Below are 14,191 nucleotides of genomic sequence, written 5' to 3'. Positions count from 1 at the left end.
AGAGGCCCAACCCCCCCTCTCCTCACCAGAAGCTGTAGACATTCGTTTTCCCAGATTATACTCCAGACCCTGCTGGCTCTGGGTTCCTCCCATGTTCCCCCTTCCCACGCCTACCCCTACGTGTGAAGCCAGGACTCCGAAGAGCAGCTCCCCATGTAAGCGCGAACTGCAAACAAATCAGCCTGGACACCAACAAGGGCATTTCCTAACAGGAACCTCAGCTCAGTGCTGAATAAACAGGCAGCCAGAGTCCCCGCCCCCTCCTAGACTTCCCGCTGACAGCAAGGCCTGGCCTCTGCACCTGGCCTGGACCTCGAGCTTTCCCAGGACCTCAGTGCTCCCTTCCATCCAGTTCTCTCCCAACCTGGACTCAACCTACCCAGCCTTAGTAGGGCATGGCAAAGGCTTGGAGACAATCCCAGAAACCCACCTGTGTGGATGAGGGGAGATCTGGGCTGGTGTGCAGAGCCTGTGACAAGTCTGTTATCTCCCTGCCCGACACCACCCCACATCTACCTGCAAGATTCATACACCCCAGCACCATCAGCATCACTGTCATCTCCATTTTCCTTTCTTCTGAGCACAGAAACCTCTCTCTAGATGGTTCTTTCATCCTCTCCCCTGTCCAGCTGCATCTGCTTACAAGACACTTGGAGAGGTCACACACACTATAATCCAGTTCTTTTTATGCCTTTCCCTTTCAACAATGCCCCTGAGTTTCTGCAAGCTCCAACTGGGTTCTAATGCCCATGATGCAGAAAGGCACTAAAGACATGGGGGGTGACTTTTAAAAAAAGAACCAACAACGTTTTTTGGTGTGGGAAGTTCAATCAGTTATGACAGTTAAAGCAAGGTGGTCCTTAAAAGGATTTACCCTCTTTCATACACACTCTTCTACTACAATGCCATCCCCCATTCACCCCAAAGGGAAAAAATCTTGCCCCAAGGGCTGTGAGCAAGTAACGGATGTCAACTCAATGAAATTCCATTTCAACCATTTACACAGACCCCCTCATCATGGAATTTAGAGTCAGATGGACCTGGGTTTGAGTTCAGGCAGTTCACCAGCTGTAAAGCAGACCACCTAGCTCTCCAAGATGCAGTTTCCTCCTCTGTAAAGTGAGAGTAACAGCATGACTTCGGGGATCAAGAAGGCACCATCAGGATGCACCCCCCCGAGTCTGGGGTAGGACAAGATTTGATAGAGGACCATCCCTCTTTCTTGGCCATTTCTTCAGAAACTGGAGGAATAAGGAAGACACAGAATTCAGCTCAGCAAATAGGTTTGTGCCTACTATGGGCTAGGCACTGTGGCAGGCTTGGCTGATGGCCAGAACGAGAGTTAAGGTGCTGACTTGGGTCTTGGGTTGTCAAAGGGGCTTGGGGTCGCATGAGCTGGAAGCTGAGTCCTGGACCCAGTTTTCCCTTTTGTGCACATCACTCCCCAACCAGTTGGGTCTCAATGTCCTTCCTTTTCAGTACAAGAAAGGGCTTTGACTAGTTTGCTGCTGAGGGCCCAACCAGCTCTAAAGTACTCTAAAGTGGATAGAAAACATCCTAGTGTCATTGCATGAGGATTGTTTGCCCCAGTCCTCCTCTCTTCTCTCTGAGCATTCCTTCTTCCCTCTGCCTTTACCCATTCTTAAAGCTGGGAGGCCCCTAGGGGCCCCTACTGGCTAGCCCTTCTCTCTTCTCTCCCAGCACTTTCTGTCTGCTTCATCTCACCTGTTCCTTGCTTTCATAAGCTTCCCTCTCTTTGAAGGTTATCTGCAGAGGAAAATGCCCTCCAAGGAGCCCTCCTGGATCTCTGAAGTTGTAACTACTTTCTGTCCTTCCTGCTCCCATAGAACTGCCCCTTCAGTCTGACGGTTGTGAATCTCCCCACCCCCACCCCCACCATCGTGAGATGGTGAGTTCCCACTGGGAAGAAGCTGTATTCTTCTTTCCTTTGTACCCAGCATAAACCCAGCACAATAAATGGGCCTCAAACAAACAGATGTTTGTTAACTTCAGTCTAATTGAGGAGCGTAGGATTTCAGAGAAAGTCTTAAAAGCAGCATATATAAGAAAAAGTTAGGCAACAGTAGGTAACTGCAAAGTGTGATGTGTGTTGTCTGCATAGAGAGAGCCGCCCCTGTGTCCCTGCACATTCCGGGAAGAGAGGAACAAACAACCTTGTTTGCTCTTGGCCTGTCAGGTGCAAGGGGATGCAGGAGGGGCAGAAGAGGGGAACAACAGGTGTGGGCTGGAGCTGGGGCATCGGGGCAGCGGGAGGGGGTGTGGGGTTTCCCTACGGTAGCCCCAGGACCTCTCATCCTGCAGGCTGGGCTTCCCTTGAGGCCTGATTATTATTACATTGCATTTTAGCTCAAAAGACCTGTGCTTACCCCACTTAGCACCTTTCTCCTGGATGCAAAGCCCCTCTTTGGAAAGAGGAGAGAGCAAGAGAGATGAAGAGACACCCGCAGAGGAGAGGGCAGAAAAGAGAAAGGGACAAGAATTCTCAAGGGTGCTGGGAGAAAGGGCAGCAGAGGGGCCCCCACAATACATCTCCAACTTCCTGGATCCCTGTGGCTCTGGGACCCCAACTAGGTCTCAGAATGTCGGTGTCCACAGGGGGGCTTCTTCCCTCAATCCAGAGAAAGAAACCTGTTCTCTACCTAAGTGGCATAATCCAAGGGCCAAGTCTAGCAGTCAGGAAACATCAGCAATTCGTGTTCTTATCCTTTTCCCTCCTTTCCCTCCTTCTACACTTCAAACCTACAGGCAAGTATAGAGAATAATAAAAAGAATATCCATATGCCCACACTACATACTTCATCAAACAGCTACACTACAGCAGTTTTAAGGAATACAATGTCACAGGGGTGCCTGGATAGCTCAGTTAAGTGTCTGACTCGATCTCAGCTCAGGTCTTGATCTCAGAGTCATGAGTTCAAGCCCTGAGTTGGGCTCCAGACTGGGCAGAGTGCCTACAAGGAAGGAATGGGGGGGGTAGGGAGGGAGGAAGAAAGGGAAAAAGGAAAAGAAAAGAAATAAACTGTAACAGAAAATGGGCAGCCTATAGGCCCTCCCCAGTCCTGTTCCCTTCGTCCTCCCCAGAGCTCATCCTTATTTTATTTTTTTAGATTTTTATTTATTTGAGAGACAGAGACAGTGAGAGAGGGAGAGCACATGCAAGGAGCAGCCGGCAGAGGGAGAACCCAGGCCTACTGAGTGGGATCTACAATTTGAACAGGGAGCCTGATGTGGGGCTCCATGCCAGCACCCTGGGATCCTGACCTGAGCCTAAGGCAGATGCCCAGCTGACTGAGCCACCCAGGTGCCCTCCATCCTCATTTTAATTGCCATAGTTTTCCTGCTCAATAATGTCTTTATGTTTATACCACATTTATGCCTTAGGTTATACATGTTTTAACCTTTTTATAAAGAGTGTAGTGGCTTTGTAGTCAACTTGGCTAAGCTAGGACTACATTTCCCAGAATCTCCTTTCCTGCATGGTTCCGGGCTAGGGCTGGCCACAGGAGAAATCTGTGTGATACTTGGCAACAGCAGTGAAGCAGCAGCTGCCTCTCTACACTGTGGAAGGCAGGCCCTGGGCTGGCTCACGCATTATGACAGATTTGCTGGCTCACCTTGCTGATGGGGGAGGTGGGGAGAAACAGACGGGCACAAAGCTCTTTTATTTCCCACAGAGCCTCAGCAGTTTCCCCAACTCCTGAGCTAGGTGTGGATTTAGTTCTAAAACAAAGGACCAGATTCTCTCGCAGGTCACCTGCACTCATAGAGTCAAAGGCTTACAGTCGGGGCGAGAGTGAGGCAGTTTCCAGTTTGTACTTGCTCCCTTCCTGCACATACATCTTTCCTTCCCAGCTGCCTGTCCCTGTCCCCAGCCCCAAAGAAAGAAGTAACAATCCTATATACAGACTATATAACCAGCTCCCATAATTGGGAAATTCCCATGAGAAAGTCCTTCTTCTTTGTCATTCCCTGTAGTCCAGCTTCTCAGATTGTAACCTGACTAATACAGAACATGTTAGCAGACAAGGTTTCCAAGAAGATCAGAACCTTAGTGAGTGATGCCTTCTCTAAATTTGGTCGGGATTATAAAATTGATTCTGTGATCTAAATAGATTTAAAGGCATAAGTGAGGGCACCTAGGGCGCTCAGTCGTTAAGCGTCTGCCTTCGGCTCAGGTCACGATCCCAGAATCCTGGGATGGAGCACCGCATCAGATTCCCTGCTCAGCAGGGAGCCTGCTTCTCCCTCTCCAGCTGCACCTCCCCCTTGTTCGTGCTCACTCTCTCCTTCTCTCAAAATAAATAAATAAATAAAATCTAAAAAAAAAAAAAAAGACCCTTACCAAGGATTACCAAGGGTACAGGGATCACTGGTACTCTGTGTCCTAGAACAGGACAAGAAGTTTCTTTACATGATCACCTGTAGACAATTGTAATTTGGTGCCTATGGAAGTCAGTGTTTTGACTGACTATTTGCTTGAATATAATTAGAATTAAGATTGGTAGATTGTTAAAATGCCCTGAAGAATTTGGGGAAAGAATATGTTGAGTCAGGGCTTTAAATTCCCATCTCAAGGTTCATGTGAGGGACCTGAAAGTTTCTATGGCTGACCAAAGAATTCCTTTCACAGCAAATGAAGAGCAGCAATGGGCTCAAGCTCGTGAAATTTACTGATCTTACCATGTTCCCCGTCACCCTGAAGCAGCTGGCCTGAGGGAACAGTAAAACGGCCTTCTGAAGCCTCAGTTACGGTAGCACCTGGGTGGCAACACCTTGTAGGGCTTGGGTAATGTCCTTCGGGATGCAAGATGTTCTCTAGATCAGCAACTGACCTATGTTGCTGTTTCTCCCAAAGCAGGGATCCATGGGTCAGAAAACAGAGGTTAGAAATGAGAACACTGTGGGGTGCCTGGGTGGCTCAATCGGTTGGGTATCTGCCTTCGGCTCAGGTCATGATTCCAGAGTCCTGGGATCCAGCCTCATATCAGGCTCCCTGCTCAGCATGGAATCTGCTTCTCCCTGTTACCCTACCCCTTCTCATATTCTCTCTCTCTCACACTCTCTCTCTCAAATAATAAAACCTGTAGAACGAAAAGAACATATTTTTTTTAAAAAAAGAAATAATAGCTTTCCTCAATATAACACACGATGCTTCTCTAGCAAAAATGCTACTTTCTGTCTCTGAAATGTTGGGTTCTGCTGATCTAGAAGTATTAGTTCCCCAAAAAGGGCACAGAGAAGTGGTTCCACTCAGCTAGACGTTGACACTGGACCTGGCTACTTTGAACTTCTCTTGCCAGTGAATCAACAGGCTAAGGTTATTGGTCCTGCCTTGGGTGACTGTCTTGACGTCCAAAGGGGAGAATGGGCCCTCTCTTCCCATTCCTGTGATTAAATTCAATAGCAAAACTACTGCAACCCAATGCAGGAAGAAGTGTTATGGGACCAGACCAGAAACAAAGGTCACCTCACCAGGCAGGGAGTATGAAATGGGAAGTGGAAGAGTATATATAAATACCAGCTAAAGCAGTTGCAGAAGTATGAAACTTTTCTTCTTACTTCAATGTAAATATTTTCCCGCATTAATAAAAAAGTCTCTCCTCCCCATTCCTCTACTAAGTTTTTAACATTACTTGTCAGCAATTAAGTTATAAGATATCACAGGGGGAATATGACTCAGCTAGAAGAGAAATGAGCATCACCGAAGTGTGAATAAAGAGACTTTGTATCTTCTTGCCGTGGGGAGCATTAAGAATGTAATTTTTCTTGGGGTGCCTGGGTGGCTCAGTGGGTTGAAGCCTCTGCCTTCAGCTCAGGTCATGATCCCGGGGTCCCGGGATAGAGCCCCTCATCAGGCTCTCTGCTCAGCAGGGAGCCTGGTTCTTCCTCTCTCTCTGCCTGCCTCTCTGCCTACTTGTGATCTCTGTCTGTCAAATAAATAAATAAAATCTTTAAAAAAAAAAAAAAAAAGATTCTCTCTCTTCCAAAAAAAAAAAAGTACCTTTTCTTTCTACATATGGATAACCAATTGATTCACACGTTTTCATTGCGCAAGGGAGCAACGCATCATGTTAAGCAGAAGTGCAAGTTTACTATCCTTTGCTTTCAAACTTTATTTCAAAGTTAAGCATAGTGAAAATGGGTATTTGTGGATGCCAAGTTGACCAAGCATGGACTATGGTGCTTTGCATGGTGTTGACTTCGCTAAGTTGAATCTCACTTCCTAGAATTCCCTTTCCTGTATGGTTTTGGGCTAGAGCTGACCACAGGAGACATTTGCATGACATTTGAAAAATAGAAGTGAAGCAGCCATGCTTATTCTTGGAAGGTCACCAAAGGGTCAGGGCTCTCCATTCTGTTCTACTGACCCATTCATCCATCCCTATGCTGATAGCACACCATGTTCATCACTCTAGCTTTATAAGAAGTGTTGATGTTGGGTAAGGCAACTTCCTTCAACTTGTTCATTTTGTCTTAGATATTCTATTCATACTGTCTTAGATATCCTTGGTGCTTCAGCATATAGTTTTTGAATCAGTTTGTCAAGTTTATAATTCCATAAATTTTTTAAAATTTACTTGCATTTAATTTTAAGATAATTTGGGGAAGAATTGTCATCTTCGGACATTGAGTCTTTCTTTTCATATATTCAGATCTTATTTTATGTCCTTCAATATTGGTAATTTTCCCTTTAAGCATTTTATACATCTCTTAAGTTTAATTTTAAATTTATTAAATGTATTTTATTGTTTATTGTATTGTGTTGACTTCGCTAAGTTGAATCTCACTTCCTAGAATTCCCTTTCCTGTATGGTTTTGGGCTAGAGCTGACCACAGGAGACAATTACAAATTACAAATGCAATTACAAATGAGATATACTTTCAATTACATTTGTTAATAATATTTACCTTTACCAATTCTTATATATTGATCACATTTCCAGAACTCTTTCTCTGTGGATTTGCTTAACTTCTCTAAAGACAATCATATTGTCTAAAAATAAGAGTAGTTTTGTCTCTTCCTTTCCAATTATATCTTTCTTTTTGTGTCTTATTGTATTGGCTAACATTACCAGTACAATGACAAAATGACACTGTGGTAACGGATATACATGTCTTATTTCTGAGTTTATTTTTTTTTTTAAGATTTATTTATTTGACAGAGAGAATATAAACAGGCAGAGCAGCAGGCAGAGGGAAGAGGAGAAGCAGGCTCCCCACAGAGCAGGGAACCCCAAGTGGGGTGGATCCCAAGACCCAGGGATCATGACCTAAGCCAAAGGCAGATGTTTAACCAACTGAGCCACCCAGACATCCCTTGCTATAGGTTTGTTATGACTATCCTTTATCCTTTATTTTGATAAAAGAAGTACTTTTTAAGTGAAGTAGTGTTAAATTTTATAAATTTTTTTATGTACCTATTAAGATTATTATATTTTTTCTTCAACCTGTTTATATGGAATACTACTTTGATGACTACCTTTACCCTTAAATTTACTAAAACTTTACTTTTTTTAAAGATAAAACTTTACATTTTTAAATGATTGTAGACATTGAACAAATGTTCCTTCTGTATTTTTTTCCTTCTGTGGCTATTAAGTATTAGGTATTTTTCTCTAATTTGTTAATATGGCATATTCCTTAAAAGATTTTATGATGCTGAAGTTCTGTACTTTTCCAGGACAAACCCTACTTGAACAAGATTAATTATTTTTATATAAACTGAAAAATATGAATTGCTAATATTTTACTTTGCATTTTATCACCTTAATATCATAGGGTAGTTGGTTTATGATTTTTGTCTTATAAACCATTTTTTTTTTCTGGTTTGAATATCAAACTTAACACATCCTTAAAAATTATTTGGGTTTGGGGTGCCTGGGTGGCTCAGTGGGTTAAAGCCTCTGCCTTTGGCTCGGGTCATGATCCCAGGGTCCTGGGGTCGAGTCCCGCATCGGGCTCTCTGCTCAGCAGGGAGCCTGCTTCCTCCTCTCTCTCTCTCTCTCTCTCTCTGCCTCTCTGCCTACTTGTGATCTCTCTCTGTCAAATAAATAAAAAATAAAATCTTTAAAAAAATTATTTGGGCTAAAAAATTATTTGGGTAGCTTTTCCTTTTTTCACCTCTTTGAAACAGCATTAAATCAGGACTACTTGTTTTATAAAACTATTGGAACTGGACTCTTTTTTGTGAAGAGGGGAAAATGGTTCATAAAATGTTAATTACTAAAGAACTGTCAGTGGTATATTGTTTTTTGTTTTTTCAAAAGTCAATTTTGACAATTAACATTTTTCTAGAAAATTACCTTTTTCACATAAGTTTTCAAGTGTATTGACAATGTTAGTCATGATAATCGCTTACAGTGGAATAACTTTTTTATCTCCAGCCTTACTCTGTCATCATTCCCTACAATTTTTATTATGCCTTTCCTCTTTTTACTCTTGATAAGTCTTGATAGTGGTTTGCTGATTATATTATCTTTTCTAAAGAACCATTTTGGATTTTGTTGATCTTCTCAACTGTAACGTCTTTTTCTATTAACTGTATCTTTTTTTTTCTATTTCATTACTTTTTGTTCTTATCTGCATTTTTCTTCCGTTTTCTTTTTCCCATATTGGCTTTTCCCCTACCTGCTTATGTTGAACACAATACATTTATTGCTAGTCTTTATTTTTATTGTTGCTTTTTGTTACAGAAAATATTACATATAAACAAAAGCATAAAGAATCCTATAATGAAACTCCATGCACTCATCAGCCAACTTCAACAATTTTCAGCTCATTGCCAGTCATGTATTGGTCAGTCACCCAGCCCAGATTATTTTGAAGCAAATTCTGGCATCACATATTTTCATGTATGAACAGTACAGCAGGTTTTTCTAATAAGGATTTATTATATATAACCTAAAAAATCATTACCACCTTAAAAAATACCATTACGATACCTAAAAAAAAACCAATAATCTTTCACGTCATTCAACTTCCAAGATTCAAATTTCCTCAATGACCTCATAAATACTTAAACAGTTTCTTTGACTCCTAATAAGATTCAATAATTGCAATTGGTTAATATTTCTCTTATGACTCTTAACCTATAGGTTCTCCATCTTTTTTTCTTCCACTTTATTTATCGATGAAGATGGACAGTGTGTCCGACAGAGTGTCGCACAGCCTGGATTTGGCTGATTGCATCCCTGTGGCGTTCAACATGTTGCTCTGGCCACCATATTTCCTGTGAATTGGGAGTTAGATCTAAAGACTTGATCAGGGGTGCCGAGTGGCTCAGTGGGCTAAGCCTCTGCTTTCAGCGTGGGTCATGATCTCAGGGTCCTGGGATCGAGCTCCACGTGGGGCTCTCTGCTCAGCAAGGAGCCTGCTTCCCCCCCCCCCACCCCATCTCTGTGCCTACCTCTCTGCCTACTTGTGATCTCTATCAAGTAAATTAAAAAAATATTTTAAAAAATTGTCTTGATCAGATTCATATTTGTGATGTCAGGGACCACAGATAATCATGGCCACTATACCTTATGTTGTTTTCTGTCTTGTCATTTTGGTTGTCTGAAGCTTTTTCTCTAGCAGATTCTTCTGCTAGAAGAAGCAGAAGATTGTGGGAACAGTATTTTCATATTTTTTTTAATGCTTCATAAAAACACCTTTAAGAGCAAATTCAAGAACCATGAAATTGGGGAAGCTATCCTGGTCTACCATCCCCTTCCCTTCTGGTTTAGAAACACTCATCTCATTTAAACATTGGTAAAGGTTCTCTTTTATGTTGTGTTAGTGCTTCTTGATTTGGACTTTTTCACCTATTTCTTTTGTGTTTTCTATTTACCATTCTTTAAAAAAAAAAAAGTTCATTTCCTTTATTACCTTCTAGAGAAATGATGAAGTTTTCCACATATATACTGCCCCCCTTTTAATATCTTTTGCTGGTTTGGGGATGCCTGGATGGCTCAGTGGGCTAAGCGTCTAACTCTTGATTTGGGCTCAGGTCATAATCTCAGGGTTGTGAGATCAAGCACCACATCATGCTCCATGCTAGGCATGGGCATGGAGCCTGCTTGGAATTCTCTCTCCTTCTCCCCACCGCTCTCTGTCTAAAAAAAGAAAAAAGAAAGAAAAAAAATCATTTGCTGGTTTGGAAGCATGGATTGTATTTCTGTTCTTTTAGTCTTTGTCCATAAATTTTTCTAAAGACTTTATTTTATTTGAGAGAAAGAGAGAAAGACAGAGAGAGCATGAACAGGAGGAGAAGCAGAGAGGGAGGAAGTAGAGGACTCCCCACTGAGCAAGGAGTCTGATGTGGGGCTCAATCCCAGGACCCCAAGATCATAACCAGGGACAAAGGCTCAACTGAGCCACCCAGGTGCCCCCATAAATTTTTAATATAAAATCTTAACTATTTGTATTGCCTACAAATAAATAAAATCAGTCAATCACCTTAACAAGCCATTGATTAATATGCTCAATTTTATTATTCCTGTTGAAATTTTAGTTTTATAATTAAAAAATTATTAATAATTGATAGTGGATGAAAATTTATTGACAAATTAATAGACCTCTGTGCTCATTTTTCTTGTGCCTCGTGAGTTTTGTTTTTTCTTGCTAACCTACTCTTTAGCATATCTCTTAAAAGGAAGGATCTTTGGGTAGCAAACTCTCTTAGTCTTTGCATGTCTGAAAATGTTTTCATTTTTACTTTTCTTTTGAATTAGAGTTTAATATGTTAAATGATATAAAATTGTTATTTTATGTTTATTTTTAATATTATGATATATAATTATAATTAACCAAATTATAAGATATAAATTTCCAAGTGGACGGTTAATTTCCCTCACTACATTGAACAGATCTCTCCATTGTCTTTTTTTCCCCACTTTTCCCTGTTGTGTGGTAAAATATACACAACAATTGCCATTTTAGCCATTCGGTGGTATTAAATACACTTGCATGGCTGTACAACTCTCATCACCACCAATGATGATGATGACTCTTCATCTTATAAAACTGAAATTCTTTACTTGTTAGATTGTACATCCCCACACCCCCCTCCACTCAGTTCCTGGCAACCACCATTATATTTCTATCTTTTGTTTTTTTAATTTCTATCTTTATTATTTTTAGTAAGTACCTCATATAAGTAGTATCATACAGTATTTGTCATTTCTTGACTTGCTTATTTCATTTAGCATAATGTCCTCAAGAGTGACCCATATCGTACCATATAGCAGGATTTCTTTCCTTTGGAAAGCCGAATAAAACTCCATAGTGTGTGTTTAACCACATTTTGCTAATCCATTCATCCACTGGTGGGCTCTTGTGCTGCTTCCATGTTTCAGCTATAGTGAATAATGCTGCTGTGTACAAATCTCTGTTCCAGAGCCTGCTGTCAATTCTTTTGGGCATAAACCCGGAAGTGGAATTGCTGGGTCATATGGTAATTCTATTTTTACTTTTTTGAGAAACTTCCATACTGTTTTCCACAGCAGCTTTACCTTTTACATTCCCATCAACAGGGCACAAGGGATCCCATGTCCTGACATCCCTGTCAGCACTTATTGTTTTCTGGTTTTTTTGGTAGTACCATCCTACTGGGTATGAGGTGATCTCTCATTGTAGTTTTGATTGGCATTTCCCTAATGTTTAGCAATGTTGAGCATCTTTTCATGTGGTAATTGGCCATTTGTACATCTATGGTGAAATGTCTATTCAAATCCTTTACCTGTTTTATAATTGTCTTTTTATTATTGAATTGTAATAGCTCTTTATATATCCTAGCTATAGTAGGCTTATCAGATAAGTGATTTACAAATATTTTCTCCCATTCTATGGGTTGTCTTTTTACTGTGTTGATAATGTCTTTTTTAAAGTTTTCATTTAAATTCCTGTTAGTTAAAATACAGTGTAATATTAGTTTCTGGTGTACAATATAGTGATGCAGTACTTCCATACAACACCTGATGCTCATGGTGACAGATACACATTGATAGTGTTTACTGATGTACAAAATTTTTTTTAATTTTTAAATTTTCAAGTCTAATTTGTCTATTTCTTTTTGTTACTGTACCTTTAGCGTTATATCCAGGAAATTATGGCCAAATCCAATGTTGTGAAGCTTTTGAACCATGTATCCTTTTTCTTTTTTTAAAGATGTTTATTTATTTGGCAGAGAGGGAATACAAGCAGGGGAAGCAGCAGGCAGAGGGAAGGGAGAAGCAGGTTCCCCACCAAGCAGGGAGCTTGATGTGGGGCCCAATCCCAGGACCCCGGGATCATGACCTAAGCCAAAGGCAGATGCTTAACCAGCTGAGCCATCAGGTGCCCCTAACCATGTTTTTTTCTAAGAGCTTTATTGTTTTAGGCCTTACATTTAGGTCTGTGATCAATTTTTAGTTAATTTTTGTATCTGGTGTTGGGTAAGGGTCCAACTTCATTCTTTTGCATGTATTCCCACTACCATTTGTAAAAAGACTGTCTTGGGGCACCTTGGTGGCTCAGTTGGTTAAATGTCTGCCTTCAGCTCAGGTCATGATCCAGGAGTCCCTGGATGAAGCCCAGAGGCAGGCTCCCTGCACAGTGTGGAGTCTGCTTGTCCCTCTCCCTCTACGCATCCCCTCTTCTCCCACTTGTGTTCTCTTTTTTTCTCTCATACGTGAACAAAATCTTGAAAAGACTGTGTTTTACCTATTTAATGGTCTTAGAGTCCTTGTCAAAAATCGTTTGACCTTATATGTAATAGTTTATTTCTGGGCTCTCTATTCTTTTGGTCTATGTGTCTGCTTTAGCTAATAAGACTGTGTTTTCATTAATGCAGCTTTGAAATAAGTTTTTGAAATCAGGAAGTGTGAGTCCTCCAGTTTTTTTCTTCTTTTTCAACATTGTTTTGGCTATGCAGGGTCCCTTGAAATTCCATGTGATTTTTAGGATGTGTTTTCTATTTCTATGAAAAATGTCATTGGGATTTTAATAGGGATTTCATTGAGTCTACAGATCACTTTGGGTAGCAATGACATTTTAACAATATTAAGTCTTCCAATCTGTGAACATAGAATGTGTTTCCATTTGTGTCTTCTCTAATTCTTTCAGCAATGTTTTATACATTTCGTTGTACAAGTCGTTTACCTCCTTGGTTAAATTAATTCCTAAGTATTTTTGTTCTTTTCAACACTATTGTAAATAGAATTGCTTTTGTAATTTCTTTTCAGATTGTTCATCGTTTGTGTATGGAAATGCAAATGATTTTTATGTATTGACTTTTAATCCTACTTTGCTGAATTCATAATTTATTCTAACGGGTTTCTTGGTGTGGAATCTTTAGGGTTTTCTATATTCATAGTCATACTATCTGTAAACTCATGACTCCAAGATCAAGAGCCACAGGCTCTTCTGAATGAGCCAACCAGGCACTCCTATGCCTTTTGTTTTTCTTGCCTTATTGTTCTAGCTTAAACTTCCAGTCACATTTTGAACAGAAGTGGTGAAAACCTTATTCCTGATTTGAGAGGAAATACACTGTGGATTTTTACTTGGTTCTTACTATGTTGAGGGAGTTTCCTCCTATTCCCAGTTTGAGTGTTTTTATCATGAAAGCATGCTGAATTTTGCCAACTGCTTTTTCTGCATCAACTGCATAGATATGTTTTTTTTTTCTTCATTCCGTTGATGTGGTGAATTATATTAATCTATTATCATATGTTGACCATCCTTGCATTTCAGGAATAAATTCCACTTGGTTGTGGTGTATAATCTCCTTAGTATGTTACTGAATTCTACTTACTAGTATTTTGTTAAGGATTTTTGCATCTACATTCATTAGGAATATTAGTCTGTAGTTTTCGTGTAATATCTTCATCCAGCTATCTTCTATGAGGTAATGCTGACCTCACAAAAATGAGTAAGTGCTCCCTCCTCTTGGATTCTCCTCTTCAGTTTTTTTTTTTTTTTTTTAACTTGGAGGAGAACTGGTATTAGTTCTTCTTTAAATGTTTGGTAGAGGGGCGCCTGGGTGGCTCAGAAGGTTAAGCCTCTTCCTTTGGCTCCTGTTGTGATCTCAGGGTCCTGTAATTGAGCCCCGCATCAGGCTCTCTGCTCGGCAGGGAGCCTGCTTCCCCCTCTCTCTCTACCTGACTCTCTGCCTACTTGTGATCATCTCTCTCTCTCTGTGTCAAATAAA

At 40.7% G+C, this 14,191-nt stretch overlaps 1 protein-coding gene across 6 annotated transcripts in view; it reads right to left on the bottom strand.

The window, feature by feature from the left end:
- The window catches only part of RAB11FIP5 (RAB11 family interacting protein 5), a 117,468-nt gene that overhangs the window by 95,105 nt on the left and 8,172 nt on the right, over positions 1–14,191 (bottom strand). The window lies entirely within an intron of this gene.

This window comes from Mustela nivalis (genome assembly GCF_964662115.1).
Source record: "Mustela nivalis genome assembly, chromosome: 8".
Taxonomy (NCBI): Eukaryota; Metazoa; Chordata; class Mammalia; order Carnivora; family Mustelidae; genus Mustela; species Mustela nivalis.
Note: the sequence above shows the minus strand (reverse complement) of the source record. Positions and strands in the feature narration are given on the sequence as shown.